Source organism: Crotalus tigris, unplaced genomic scaffold (assembly GCF_016545835.1).
Source record: "Crotalus tigris isolate CLP2741 ecotype Arizona unplaced genomic scaffold, ASM1654583v1 scf7180000018790.500841, whole genome shotgun sequence".
Lineage (NCBI taxonomy): Eukaryota > Metazoa > Chordata > Lepidosauria > Squamata > Viperidae > Crotalus > Crotalus tigris.
The window spans coordinates 20,714-36,025 of NW_024097202.1; the positions used below are offsets into that span (position 1 = coordinate 20,714).

General features: G+C 40.8%; 1 pseudogene; it reads left to right on the forward strand.

The window, feature by feature from the left end:
- Positions 1 to 2,053: 2,053 nt before the first annotated feature.
- On the forward strand, positions 2,054 to 6,447 carry LOC120313838 (annotated as a pseudogene).
- Positions 6,448 to 15,312: the final 8,865 nt, after the last annotated feature.

Below are 15,312 nucleotides of genomic sequence, written 5' to 3' on the forward strand. Positions count from 1 at the left end.
GGGCCAGTTCTTCTTGGTCCTTGTTGACAGCCATTCAAAATGGCTTGAGGTTGGACCTGTCTCTTCCACCACCACTGCAAAGACTATTCAGGTACTGAGGGGGATTTTTGCTGCACACGGGCTTCCAGATGTCATCGTGTCTGACAACGGCCCTCAATTCACTTCCTCCGAATTCCAAGCTTTCTTACAGGCTAACATGATTCGTCATGCCACGTCTGCACCCTTCCACCCATCCACCAACGGTAGGGCTGAACGTATGGTGCGCATCACAAAGGACGCCTTGAAAAGACTCACCTACGGGGACTGGCATCACAGGTTGGCTGACTTTCTCCTTTCTTATCGCACCACACCGTCCACTTCTACAGGGAGAAGCCCAGCTGAACTTCGCTGGGGGCGTCAACTTACTACTAAACTTGACCGGTTGCATCCGGACAGACTGCCTTCATCTACCTCACATCCTAGGGCACCGAGACAACTACTTGTGGGTGCCCCGGTTTGGGCTCGCAATTACGGGCCTGGTCATACCTGGGTCCCCGCTTCTATTTCCAGGGTCACAGGTCCTCTCTCCTACGAGGTAGCCCTGGACAATGGTCGTGTCCTGCGTCGGCACATCGACCAACTCCGCTCTAGGCGGGACTTTTCAGATGAGACTCCTGGGTCTTTTCCAGGGGGGGAGGGGGACCCTTTGGGGCAAAGGGAAGGGCACGAGCTGCTGCCCACCTCCACTGATGGAGCCACAAACGGCCCATCCCAGGGTTCCGCGAGAGCTCCGAACAAGAATTCCATGAGCCTACCTAACTACCAGGCATCCACGCCTACTCCAGCCAGGGAGTCACCCCAGGGGCATACTCACTTTCCACACACACCACACAGCACTCCAGTCACGGAGGATACCCGGGGGCATCCCAACAAATCATTCCCCGCAAGAGAGCTGGCACACAATCCCCAAGGTTGGCCTGACCTTACCCCAAATTCTACAGGGGGTCAAACATACAGGGAGGTGGTCGAGGAACCAAGTCCCGACTACAACACCTCTAGCCCAAATCAGGGAGTAACTGAGTTTTGGGAAGGTACAGAAACCCACACAAGCCCGGACACAGAACGGGTTCAGGGAATGGACAGCCTCCTGACAGGTCTTGGACGGACCTAGGAGGTTCAACAGAGACGCCCAGCAGTGGCTATCACTTCAAGGGGCCCGAGGGTCTACAGCTAGGCAGGTCAACCAGGTCACAAAGTGACAGAAGCCCTGGCCTGATGAGCCCGGTGGGCGAGCAAGCAGGCCAGGCAGCGGGGCACAGTCCTTGGAAGGCACCAAGGCAAAATAAGGAGAACAGGCTCACATCTCCCTCCAGTCAGGGAACTCATGCTAGTAACCCAGAGCTGAGAAGGTCACAGAGAGCAAAGAAGTCTCCTAATTACTTAGAGGATTACATAACATTGATGGCTAAACAAAAGCCAGGTAACGATAGGAGCACTGAGAAGCAGAACACTGCATAAAATAATGATTATATGTTGGTAGTAGTTTTAGCCCGGGGGAAAGGGGTGTTATGTCCCGAGCCTTGCAAACGGCTCGGGCGTTTGCAGGCAGTCCCGGGCAGGTACAAAGCTGCCCGGGACCAGACAGGCTGTCGCCAGCGCCGTGCGCATGTGCGGGTGCTGGCGCGGGAAAAGTATCACATTTACCCGGGAAGCGTCTATATAAGAAGCTGGGAGGTTTTGGGAGCTGCTGAAGCCATCTACTTGTAAGCTGAACGCAGAATAAAAGAAACTGAGAACTTCAACTGCTTCTCGTGTCTGCTTCCCGCCAAGGACTCAACAATATTCAATACACTTTTTCACCCACATTCAGATCTCCATCGTTTATGCAGTGTCATCCAACAAGACCCAGGAACCTTTGAAATGATAACGATAACATTGCCATAAAGTTGTTCCACTTCGTAGAAATAATATTTATTTACCTGCAAGGAAGTCAAGAATAGAATCTATAACATTTAGAATGATAAATTTAGATTCCATAGGATTGATCTAAGAATAGCAGAATTAAATGGTTCGATACGGTAAGGGGGAAACTCATGTGAATTCCCTCTTTCTGCTCCACCTGTTATTAGTTGAGTTCCAAGTAGCAAAGTTTGTATTTTCCATTGCATATTTTTCCTTTCGGTTGAGTCTTTGGAGCAAAGATAATACTGGTCCCACAACATAAATAGGTGTAGCAACTCCTCTGGTCTTCCCCATTGATAGAGGAAGGCAATAGGAAGTTCATTTGGCTGCTAGCATTCTTGGGAGCAACTGGTAAGTCAATCATTTCCTCAGAACAAGAACTGAGAAGTCTTATCTTCAGATTGATAAGAGACCTTGTAGATTTTCAAATAGAATTTAAACAGCAAACTAGCCTGAGAAATTTTTCCTTACAATTCAGGACTGAATTTGTAAAGATGGGACTCCTAACCCACCAAGATTAAATTATAGATTTTTTTCCCAGGGATTTCTAGTGGTCCATATATTGAAAAGCTGTCAAAGTTCAGAAACACTGGATTACAGTATTATATTAGACAAATATCATTAATTTTGTCTTTGTGAATGAAATAGCCAAGGAAAGTTGGTGTTTCAGCAGAAGCTGCTAAATTAGTCTACACAGTGTGTGGGCTAGCATAATTTATTTCCAATAATAACACCAAGTGAAAAATATATTGTACACAAGAATAGCTGAGTACAGGCAAGCTCTTCTTTGAGGCAATGGCGAGAGACAAACCATAGGCTCTTTAAAACTAAACCCAACCACTCAAGTATTCTTAAAGATTATCCATAACTTGAAACTCAGAAATGTGTATCAATTCCATGCTCTTGCAGGAGATAAATGATTCCATACAGGAGGAGAGGATTCAAAGGATCTTTGACTGAGGGATGTGCAGTACTTTGAATGTGAAGGCAAAAAGGTGCTATAGAATGTACAAGGGGGCTTGTGAACAGCAGCTGTCCATAACTCCTGAAAACACATACACCTTTTCCTAGGATTGCAGATTATCTAATTGTACAATGGGGGGGGGGGATGAGTATTTCTAAGGAGATAGAGATATGCTGTATCTATACACTCCCATACTCCAAAGCAGGCTTTGCCTTTGGATCAAAAGCACTACATAATACAAACCTGCAGCCCACTGTATCCCATTATAGAACAGTGGGAATCATTCAATAGAAAAAGTAACAGAAGAACATTTTGGCAAGAGAAGGAAACCAATTGCATAAGAAATAAGGGTAGTGACTCAGTTGCCATGAAGACAGGTGCCATTGCTCTCCCTTCTTTCAACCTGATTTTGTTGCCCTCTTCATGATGATAACCATCTTAATGGAGAAAAATTTGGTTCATTACTACTTATTCTTTATTGCATTTTATGAATATATGGCCTGTTTGCAAGAAGTTCATGTTTCTTAAAAGAAGTGAAAATGTGTAAGTGTGTGAGGCATTGAAACTGTATGTTAGGAGGCACCTCACAGATGAATGAAGAATGGCAAAATTCAAGGGTACCTTTTATTTATAATAAAATAAAAAGAGAGTGATCTGTACAAAACAAGTATTCTCTTTTGGTTGGGACATAGAGAAAGAATAAATGAGGATAAATCTGCAAATCAAATATAGGAAGAAGGAGTGATCAGGTAGAAATGGAAGACATTCGTGGTTGGATAGAATTTATGAAATCTCAAAATAAGAAGTTAGAAGAAAAAAAGCATAATGGCAAACTGTTGCACAAATATGGTGGACATTGGGATGGTTTAGTAGTTAAGAGAGGTATAGTGAATGTAATTGTATCTACATTTAGATAGATTTCCTTTTCTATTATTTCCTACATCCTTGTCTCTTTCCTCCCTTCCATCCTCCCTCCCTCCTCATATGATTTCCTACTAGTTGATTGGCCATCCATGGCTTGCCTGAATGGGTTGAAGATCCCATCATATGGACCCTTCTAAGTATAACAAATATTTTGTGAATCCCTTCTGCTAAAATTGGAAAACATTTGATTCCTCTTTCACCCACGATGAAACTTTCTCTATTTTCACTATTCAGTTGCCTTCCCCATCGAAGATGAAGATGACGATAAGATTGTGGGCGGCTACACCTGCCAAAAGCATTCTGTTCCCTATCAGGTCTCCCTGAATGTCGGGCAACATATGTGTGGTGGCTCCATCCTAAACAACCAATGGATTGTTTCAGCTGCTCACTGCTCTAGGTCGTAAGTAATAATGTGTTCTTATTACATCACCGTTGCACTGAAATATTTACTTGCATTAGTAAATCTAATAAAGGATACACAAACATGCTTCTATTTGTACATACACAAATATTTGTAGAAGTGTTCATTGCCTACTCAGTAGCGGAAACCAACATGCAATTGCTTCCATCTTTTTCAGGATTCAACCACTCTGGACAAACTGGATGCTCTTGTGAGCATCAATATTAGTAGGCCTGGCTTACTGCAAGTTAAAGGGGGGGGGGGTTGGATGAAAATGGATATGACCAAAGTCTTTGTGTCTTGTTTTGCTTCAGCCGCATCCAAGTGAGACTTGGGGAACACAGTTTGACCAAAGATGATGGCTCCAAGCAGTACATTGATGCAGTCAAAATCATTCTCCATCCCAAATACAACCCCTGAACTTTGGACAATAACATCATGCTCATCAAACTATCCAAACCAGCCACTCTCATTTCCCGTGTTTCAGCAATCCGTCTACCAAGCAGCTGTCCATCCACTGGAGTAGAATGTTTAGTCTCTGGGTGGGGCAACACCCTCAGCAGTGGCAGTGAGTCTCTTTCATGTTCATTGATCAAGGTTGACTCAGCCTTCCATCCTTCCGAGGTAGGTAAACTGAGGACCCAGATTGTTGGGGGCAATGTAAATATATACATACATTGCTTACTGGTGTACACCGCTTAGAGAGTGCTTGCACTTAAAGCGGTATATAAGTCTCATAAATAAATAAATAAATAAATAAGATAGGGTCAAGATGTGATTATGTGCAGTTGGGTTTATTGAGCAAAGCTAACAATTACAGAGGGTAAATTGCTAATACAAATTTATTTCTGGCATTCATTTCTCTCCAAAGTCCATTATAAATGTCACAACGTCATGTGAAACAATATACAGGTAGTCCTCACCTTATAACCGTCCATTTAGTGGTCATTCAAAGTTATAACACTGAAATAACACTTTCAACCATAGCAGCATCCCTGTGTTCATGTATTCAAAATTTGGATGCTTGGCAACCTGCATGTTTTTATGATAGTTGCAGTGTTGCAAGATAGAAAATAAGGCAAAATTTACTTAACAACTGTCTTGCTTAGCAACAGAAACTTTTGCCTCAGTTGTGGTCATAGGTTGAGGACTACCTGTACTCCAGGCAGAACTTGCCTTAAGTCCAGGTTTTGGTCAACTGGAACATTTTTTCCACTGAAGGAAAGGGTCATTGGCATCCTTTGGGCAACTATATTATTATAGAGGTTTGTAAGAGGTTCTTCTTTTCTATTATTGCTCTGTAGAAAATATCTAGTGCATGTCTAATATTTACTTATGAAAATGAACACAGCCTTTCTGATCTTTCCCACAGTACACTATCCAGACCTCGTACAATGCCTGGATGTCCCTGTACTTTCCCAGAGTGAGGGCATTGGGTCTTATAAAGGGAAAATCACCAACAATATGTTTTGTGCAGGATACCTGGAAGGCGGAAAAGACTCTTGTCAGGTAAATCTTTCTTCCACTATTAGCATATATTTCAGATGGTGCTCAAAAATCTCCTGTTGTATAAGTTAAATTCATAGCTGGCTGGTGTTTAAGCCTGAGGATATAATAGAGAAGTGGGTAGTTGGGGAGAGATCCCTATATTCCCAAGTTGTTTCTACAACCTCTCTGGTCTTTCCCTGCTTCTAATGAATAAACAAAAAACAACAATCACTTGACCTCCAGTTCTTATTATGTTATGAACCACACGCTGAGTCTGGCTTCTCTTTTAGAAAGCTAACACCTAATATAGAGTGGTATTAAAGTAATTTCACTTGGAAGATCTTTTACTTTCTGAAATATGTTCATTTCCTCCACCCACCAGAGCATGCAAATTATAGATAATGCAAGTTATCTTTGCTCACTTACTATCCTGCTTGCTGAATACATGTTCATCATTTCTTTTTCAGTCTGACTCTGGTGGTTCGGTTGTCTGCAATGGGGAACTCCAAGGAATTGTCTCTTGGGGCAGAGGATGTGCTCTGAAAGGCTTCCCTGGTGTCTACACTAAAGTTTGCAACTACATTTCTTGGATTCAAAAAACCATCAGTTCCAACTGATCTGCACTTCCTGTCTGGAAAGCTCCCTTTTTGACATCTCCAGCTGACATTTTATAGGCTGAGAAAAGAATGACTACATCTGCAAAAATAAAAATTAAGTTGTAGCGTGGCAAGCCTGGTGATTGGTGTCTTTCTCTGGTGGAGGGGAAAGGTCTTGGTCATTAAACAATATGAATTTTTATCCTTTTGAATGATCATACTCAAAGATGGGAAAATGATAAGAGAATCTATGAACAATTAGAAAGAGTCAGATGGAAGTCTGCTAGGATATACAAAACATATAAGCTAGACTGCAATACTGAAAAAAAAAGTCACAGAAAAAGGTAGCAACAGCCATTTCTCTACTGTTGTAAAACAAAGGATCTAAAAAGGTTTTAGAAATCATCAGGAAAGCAGCTTGAGTCCCAGAAGACTTCTGGTTGATGAGATGTCAACTAGTATGATCTCATTTCCCAATCCCAACCATGAGGAGAATCACTGTGTTGCTAGGCAATATTTAAAGTTGAAGGAATAGACACAGGCCTGAATGCAGAGGAGAAAGCTGTGTGAGTATTTATGTAGGAATTAAGTGATTGGGAAAACAGAATAACAACAACAACAACAACAACAACACAACAACAACAACAACAACAACAATAATAATAATAATAATAATAATAATAATAATAATAATAATAATAATACCCCCAGTGAGGCACTACCTTGACGTGGTTGTGGGGCTTGTGTACTCTGAGGAATATGAGAGCTATGCCAGAGGTTCAACCATACTGGACAGGTCTCATCAGAGGAGTCAGACAAAGAGTGTCTCTCCCATTAAATATATGGTGAGACATAAATTTCAGAATGCCATACTGGCTTGGATGTCGCCCGGGTTAACAAGATCCACGGTAGATGTTGGAGTTCCTGGATATCTGGTGAAAAATGGGTTACAGGCCTCAGGACTGTTGGCTGATCAACCAGGACCAGCAGCTACAGAACTACTGGAAGAAAAGGTTTTTACCCGATAGTGATTGAAAAGAAAGAAATAATGATCTGTTACTACAGATCAAGTCCAACAAGAAGAAGATACCTAAAACGAATGCACCAGTTCTGGAAAGAACAACATCCAGAATCAGAAATAACAGAACAGAGACTAGCAGATTAATGCCGATTTATAATACGAAATAAAGTATTCACAGAAACAGGATTGGACGAACTGCAAACATTTATTCAGGGCAAATAAATCAAAGCCTTGCCAGAAGTAATTCAGAATGTAGAGGCAAACCAGGGGGAGTTGGTAGTCTGTAATGTTTGATTCATATAAATTTTCTTTATACGAAGTTGCCATTGTCAATTTATAGTTTCTTTTCCAAAGATTTTGCCATTTCTCTAATTCTATATTGTATCCAAAATTTTTTGCCCATATTATCATAGTTTCTTTCACTTGTTCATCTTCCATTTTCAAATTCAATAAAAAGTTATACAATTTCTTAATCAGTTTTTCAAGGGCAATGTCATATAAAGAAAATTTATATAAAATGTTTTATAGATGGCACTGACCACCTTCCAGAAAAGCAAAAATGTTTAAAAATATGTCTAGTAAATGTTGGAAATGTAATCAAAATCCTGGTACATATTATCACCTGTGGTGGGCATGTATTAAAGCCAAAAAAAAAAAAAAATGGAGAAAAATACATACCTGGTTAGAAAAAATGTTAGGGAAACACGTAGACTTTAAACCTGAGCTTTTTTTATTAGGTATAATTCCAGAAAAATTTGATAAACAAAGTGTATATTTAACATTACATGTGTTAATAGCAGTGAGGATTGTATTTGCTCAGCACTGGAAAAATGAAGAAACACCATTGGACGGAGAGATAAGAAAATACTGGACTGTGCTGAAATGGACAGACTTACATTGAGGATTAAAGAAAAAGAAGGTACAGAATATTTTCAAACATGGGACTTATTTTATCAATGGCTGGAAAAATGGGATAGAGAGTAAGAACTTAACTTGTATTACTAAGCAAAATAAATCAACCCAGACAACATGTTGTTCATTAAGCACTAATGAAACGTAATAATAGAAAATTAATAAAATATTATTATAAAAAAAGTAGACAAACAGAACTATAGTTCATCGGCTACTCCATACAAGAAAACACTCTATGGATGGAAATCAAACACTACACCATAGACAGATTACATGTGACCCATGCTTCTCTCAGGATTCCTCCAGATGAGACTGCAAAGCCAGCAGTATATCTCTGTGCTGTTTCTCAGATACAGTGAGAGCTCCAGAGTTCACAGCTGCCCATGAACTTTACAGTGCTGCAGTCAGCCTCCATCCGTGACACAAAGACATATAAGTTGAACCATTTCAGTTATATGGGATCTGAATCACAGGAACATAGGGCACTACAAACTGCCAAATCTGCCAAAAATAAATTTGTGTTTCTCTCTTATAAATCACCATGCAACCTGATAGAATTTTGACTCTTACAAATGAGAATTTACAAACAGATGGTAGAATGTTATTTGGAACATATATATAATAGCAATGAGATCATAATCATAATCACAATCACAATCATAACAACAACAACAACAGAGTTGGAAGGGACCTTGGAAGTCTTCTAGTCCAACCCCCTGCTCAGGCAGGAAACCCTATAGTATACTATTTCAGACAAAAGGCTGTCCTGTCTCTTCTTATAAACTTTCAGTGTTGGAGCATTCAGAACTTCTGGGGGTAGATTGTTCTACTGATTAATTGTTCTAACTGTCAGGAAAGTTCTCCTTAGTTCTAGGTTGCTTCTCTCTTTGATTAGTTTCCATCCATTGCGTCTTGTCTTCCATTTGGTGCTTTGGAGAATACAAAAATGTAGTAGATTGTGGTCTACTTTATCAAATGTCTTACTGAAGTCCAAGTACATTATATCCATAATATCCCTCTGATCCACTACTTATGTCACCTGGTCCAAGAATGCAATAAGATTTGTCTGGCATGATCTGTTTTTGACAAACCCATGTTGGGCTTTTGCTAATGACTTTGTTTGCCTGTAGGTGTTCACTGATTTGTTGCTTGTTAATCTTTTCAAGAATCTTCCCAAGTATTGAGGTCAGGCTGATAGGCCTGTAGTTTCCTGGATCCATTTTTTTCCTTTTTTGAAGATGGGAACTTCATCAGCTCTTTTCCAGTCCTCTGTAATTCCCCAGTGCGCCAGGATCTTTGAAAGATATAGTTCAGTGGTTTTCAGATCACATCTGCCAGTTCCTTCAGAACCTTGGGGTGTAATCCATCTGGTCCTGGTGATTTGAACTCGTCTAGAGTGGACAGGTGCTCACTTACCATTTTCTTGCCTATTTTAACTTGTGTTTTTAATCTGTTTTTATGGCACTGTTTTTGATAGGTGGGACTGTTTTTTCCCTTTTTGTGTAAAAACGGATGCAAAAAACAAGTTAAGTAGTTCTGCTTTCTCCCTATTGTTTATCACCTCCTTGCCACTTTCTCCCACTAATGGACCAATCATTTCCTTAACCTTTTTCTTGTTTTTTTACATGTTGAAAGAAGCTTTTTTTTGTTATTTTTGATTTTTGTCACAAGCCTTAGCTCATTTTGAGCCTTAGCTTTCCTCACTTCATCTTTGCAGGCTCGGGCTGTTTGCTGATATTCTGCCTTAGTTATGTGCCCCTCTTTCCACTTTTTATACTTGTCCTTTTTATCTTTCAATTTATCAGAGAGTTCTTTATGCAGTCATGCTGGTTTCTTCTGAGAACTGTTATTTTTCTTCTTTATTGGCATTGTGCTAGACTGGGCTTTTATAATCTCACTTTTCAAAATTTCCCAAGCTTCTTGAGTTGTTTTCCTTTGAGGATTCTCATCCATGGAATCCTTCCCAAGCTCTCTCTAAGTTTATTGAAATTAGCTCTCTTAAAGTCCAAGAGTCCAAGTAATCCATAAAGTCCCCTTTATGGATTACTGCCTTGTCGTGGTGAAGGGGCTTGCGTAACTCAATGAAGCTATAAGCTATGCCGTGCAGGGCCACCCAAGACGGACAGGTCATAGCAGAGAGTTCTGACAAAATGTGATCCACTGGAGAAGAAAATGGCAAACCACTCCAGTATCTTTGCCATGAAAACCCCATGGACAGTACTAAAAGGCAAAAAGATATGACGCTGGAAGATGAGCCCCTCAGGTCGGAAGGTGTCCAATATGCTACTGGGGAAGAGCAGAGGGCTAATACTAGTAGCACCAGAAAGAATGAAGCGACTGGGTCAAAGCCGAAAGGACGCTCAGCTGTGGATATATCTGGTGGTGAAAGAAAAGTCTGATGCTGTAAAGATTTTTTCTCCATAGGAACCTGGGATGTAAGATCCATGAATCAAGGCAAGCTAGACGTAGTCAGAAAAGAGATGACAAGACTGAACATCGACATCTTAGGAATCAGCAAACTAAAATGGACAGGAATGGGTGAATTTAACTCAGATGACCATCAGGTATACTGCTGTGGGCAAGAATCCCTCAGAAGAAATGGAGTAGCCTTCATAGTCAATAAAAGAATAGGAAAAGCAATACTGGGATACAATCCCCAAAATGACAGAATGGTCTCAATTCGAATCCAAGGCAAACCATTCAATATCACAATAGTCCAAATCTATGCCCCAACCACTGGTGCTGAAGAGGATGAAATTGACCGGTTCTATGAAGCCCTACAGCACCTTATAGAATTAACACCAAAAAATGATGTCCTTATCATCATAGGGGATTGGAATGCTAAGGTAGGAAGCCAGAAGATAACCAGAATAACAGGCAAGTTTGGCCTTGGAGTACAAAATGAAGCAGGGCACAAGCTAATAGAATTTTGTCAAGAGAATACGATGGTCATAACAAACACTCTTTTCCAATAACCCAAGAGACGGCTCTACACATGGACATCACCAGACGGTCAACATAGAAATCAGATTGACTATGTGCTCTGCAGCCAAAGATGGAGAAGCTCTATACAGTCAGTAAAAACAAGACAAGGAGCTGACTGTGGCTCAGATCATGAGCTTCTTGTTGCAAAATTTAGGCTTAAATTGAAAAAAGTAGGGAAAAGCACTAGGCCACTCAGGTATGAACTAAATCATATCCCTGATGAATATACAGTAGAGGTGACAAATAGATTTAAGGAATTAGATCTGATAGACAGAGTGCCTGAAGAACTCTGGATGGAAGTTCGCAACATTGTACAAGAGGTAGCAACTAAAACCATCCCAAAGAAAAAGAAATGCAAGAAAGCAAAATGGCTGTCTGAGGAAGCTTTGCAAATGGCTGAGGAAAGAAGGGAAGCGAAAGGCAAAGGAGAAAGAGAAAGATACACCCAATTGAATGCAGAATTCCAGAGAGTAGCTAGAAGAGATAAGAATGCCTTCTTAAATGAACAGTGCAAAGAAATAGAAGAAAACAACAGAATAGGGAGGACCAGAGATCTCTTCAAGAAAATTGGAGATATGAAGGGAACGTTTCATGCAAAGATGGGCATGATAAAGGACCAAAATGGCAGGGATCTAACAGAGGCAGAAGAGATTAAGAAGAGATGGCAAAACTACACAGAAGAACTATACAAGAAGGAGCTTAACATCCCAGATAACCACAATGAGATGGTCACTGACCTCGAACCAGACATCCTAGAATGTGAAGTGAAATGGGCCTTTGAAAATCTGAGCAACAACAAAGCTAGTGAAGGTGACAGTATTCCAGCTGAGTTATTCAAAATCTTAAAAGACGATGCAGTAAAAGTGCTACACTCAATTTGCCAGCAAATTTGGAAAACTCAACAGTGGCCACAGGATTGGAAAAGGTCAGTTTACATTCCAATTCCAAAGAAAGGCAATGCCAAAGAATGTTCAAACTATCGCACCATTGCACTCATTTCACATGCTAGTAAAGTTATGCTTAAAATCCTACAAGCTAGACTCCATCAGTATGTGGATCGAGAACTACCAGAAGTACAGGCAGGATTTCGAAGAGGCAGAGGAACTAGAGATCAAATTGCCAACATACGCTGGATCATGGAGAAAGCTAGGGAGTTCCAGAAAAACATCTACTTCTGCTTCATTGACTATGCAAAAGCCTTTGATTGTGTGGATCACAACACATTGTGGCAAGTTCTTAAAGAGATGGGAGTACCAGACCATCTCATTTGTCTCTTGAGAAACCTATATGCGGGTCAAGAAGCAACAGTGGGAACTGGACACGGAACCAATGATTGGTTCAAAATTGGAAAAGGAGTTCGGCAAGGCTGTATACTGTCGCCCTGCCTATTTAACTTATATGCAGAGCACATCATGAGAAAGGCAGGGCTAGATGAATCAAAAGTTGGAATTAAGATTGCCGGGAGAAATATCAAAACCTAAGATATGCAGATGATACCACTCTAATGGCAGAAAGTGAAGAGGAACTAAAGAGCCTCTTGATGCGGGTAAAGAAGGAGAGTGCAAAAGTAGGCTTGAAACTCAACATTAAGAAAACCAAAATCATGGCATCCGGCCCTCTCAATTCCTGGCAAATAGATGGGGAAAAAATGGAGGTAGTGACAGATTTTATTTTTCTGGGCTCCAAGATCACCTCAGATGGGGACTGCAGCCAAGAAATTAAAAGACGCTTGCTCCTGGGGAGGAAAGCTATGGCAAATCTAGACAGCATACTAAAAAGCAGAGACATCACCCTGCCAACAAAAGTGTGTATAGTCCAGGCCATGGTTTTCTCAGTTGCAATGTATGGCTGTGAAAGTTGGACCATAAGAAAGGCTGAGCACCAAAGAATTGTGGCCTTTGAACTATGGTGCTGGAGAAGACTCCTGCGAGTCCCTTGGACCGCAAGGCGTTCCAACCGGTCAATCCTAGAGGAGATCAACCCTGACTGCTCTTTAGAAGGCCAGATCCTGAAGTTGAAACTCAAATACTTTGGCCACCTGATGAGAAGGAAGAACTCACTGGAGAAGGGCCTAATGCTGGGAAAGATTGAAGGCAATAGAAGAACGGGACGACAGAGAATGAGATGGCTGGATGGAGTCACTGAAACAGTAGGTGTGAACTTAAATGGACTCCAGAAGATGGTAGAGGACAGGAAGACCTGGAGGAACATTGTCCATGGGGTCGCGATGGGTCGGACACGACTTCGCAATTAACAGCAAAGTCCAAGACTCTAGCTTGACTATGTTCTATTGCTTGTGTTTGCATACGGTTGAATTCTAATATTGCATGATCACTCCCCTGCCCAAGGTTCCTGTGGCTTAAACACCTTCTATCATTTCATCTCTGTTAGTGAGAATTAAGTCCAATATGGCTTTCCCCCTAGTTCCCTTCCCTACTTTTGGGGAAACAAAGTTGTCTGCTTGGTTTGTCAGGAATCTGCACTTGGTGCAGAGTTTGTTTCCCAGTTAATGTCAGGGAAATTAAAGTCCCCCATTATTATTGTGATATGCTTCCTACATACCTTAGTTAACTGACTAGCAAAAAGTTCATCTATTTCCTCTATTTCATTGGGTGGCCTATATAGTATATACTTATGGCAATGTCATTTTCCTCCCTTTTATATTGATCCAAATGCATTCAAGACAGTTTTCATCATTGTTGTGCTCTATTTCTGTAGAGATGTAGTTACTTCTTATATAGAGAGCAACTCCATCTCCTCTTTTATTTGGTCTGTTTCTTTTAAATAATTTAAATCCCTCTAGCTGTATGTTCCATTTATGGATTTCATCTCACCAAGTTTTCATAATGGTAACAATATCATATCTGCCCTCATTTACCTGAATTTGTAATTCACCCTGTTTATTGCTCATACTCTGTGTGTTGGTATATAAACATTTGAGTCTTTTATGAATTCTTCTTCTTCTTCTTGTGCCATATCCGTTATCGGATGTTGGCGATCCTGTTTTTATCAGCAGCCGCATGAAAAAGTGCTGCTGAGTTTTGTCCAAACCAGTCCCTTAGATTTTGAAGCCATGCTGTTCTTCTTCTGCTTGGAACTTGTTTGCCTTCACTCTTTCCCTGGAGGATTAAATGGAGTATGCCATATTTTTCTGACTGACCCTACATAACTTGTGTGGTGCCTGAGTTCCCCTTTTTCCTTACCAAGAGTTTAAAGCACTCTTCTCCACACCCTCCAGATGTGTTTCATTGCTTCCAGTCAAGAAGGTGATTGACCATGTAGGCTGAAAGGCTGCCCAAAAAAAGTTACAATTCTGGGGTCCAACAATATGACATTGTTTAATGGAAGCATCCCAAAATCTGCCCCCTCATAGATGTGTAGGATGAGCAAAGATGGTGGAACATATGAACACTATGTGTATTAAACCTAATTACATTAGTTGGATTGATTATGTGACATCAAGTTGTTTTCAACTCCCACCGATAGCTTGTTTAGAATTCCAGAGAAAAATTGTCATTGCAAAATCAAAGGAGCAGCCCAGGATGAATCAATTGTCTTCTCCAATCCTCTCCTTGCTCAGTAGTGTATTATGCAGATATCTGTGAACCATGCAGATTATTTTCTTCTCCAGTGATTTGCATGCACAAATGCCAAGGTGACATGACACCATATCTTGTACATGACTCAATTGTTTTTTAAGATGCACACCTTCATCCTGAACAGGACCCTAACTTTGTGAACACAAATACTGTTTGGTTGCTTCATCTCCAGAATGGGACCCTGTCCCAAGACACTAAAACCTCTTAGAACTGTAATCTAATTCTGAAATACAAGCAGTTCTTAGTTCACAATGGTAACAGGGACTTGAATTTCTGTCTCTAAGCAATCCAGTTATAAAGTGCAACATCACGTGACAATACCATTTGCATTCTTTTGTGATTTTTTTTCAGAATCGCATTCTAGCAGACACCTCTTGTAATTCCTACCAGACTTCCATCTCAGTATTGATTCATCCTACGTCTTCCTAGCTTCTATCATCATTTCACTAATTTTGAGTGTGATCATTGAAAAGAATTAAAAC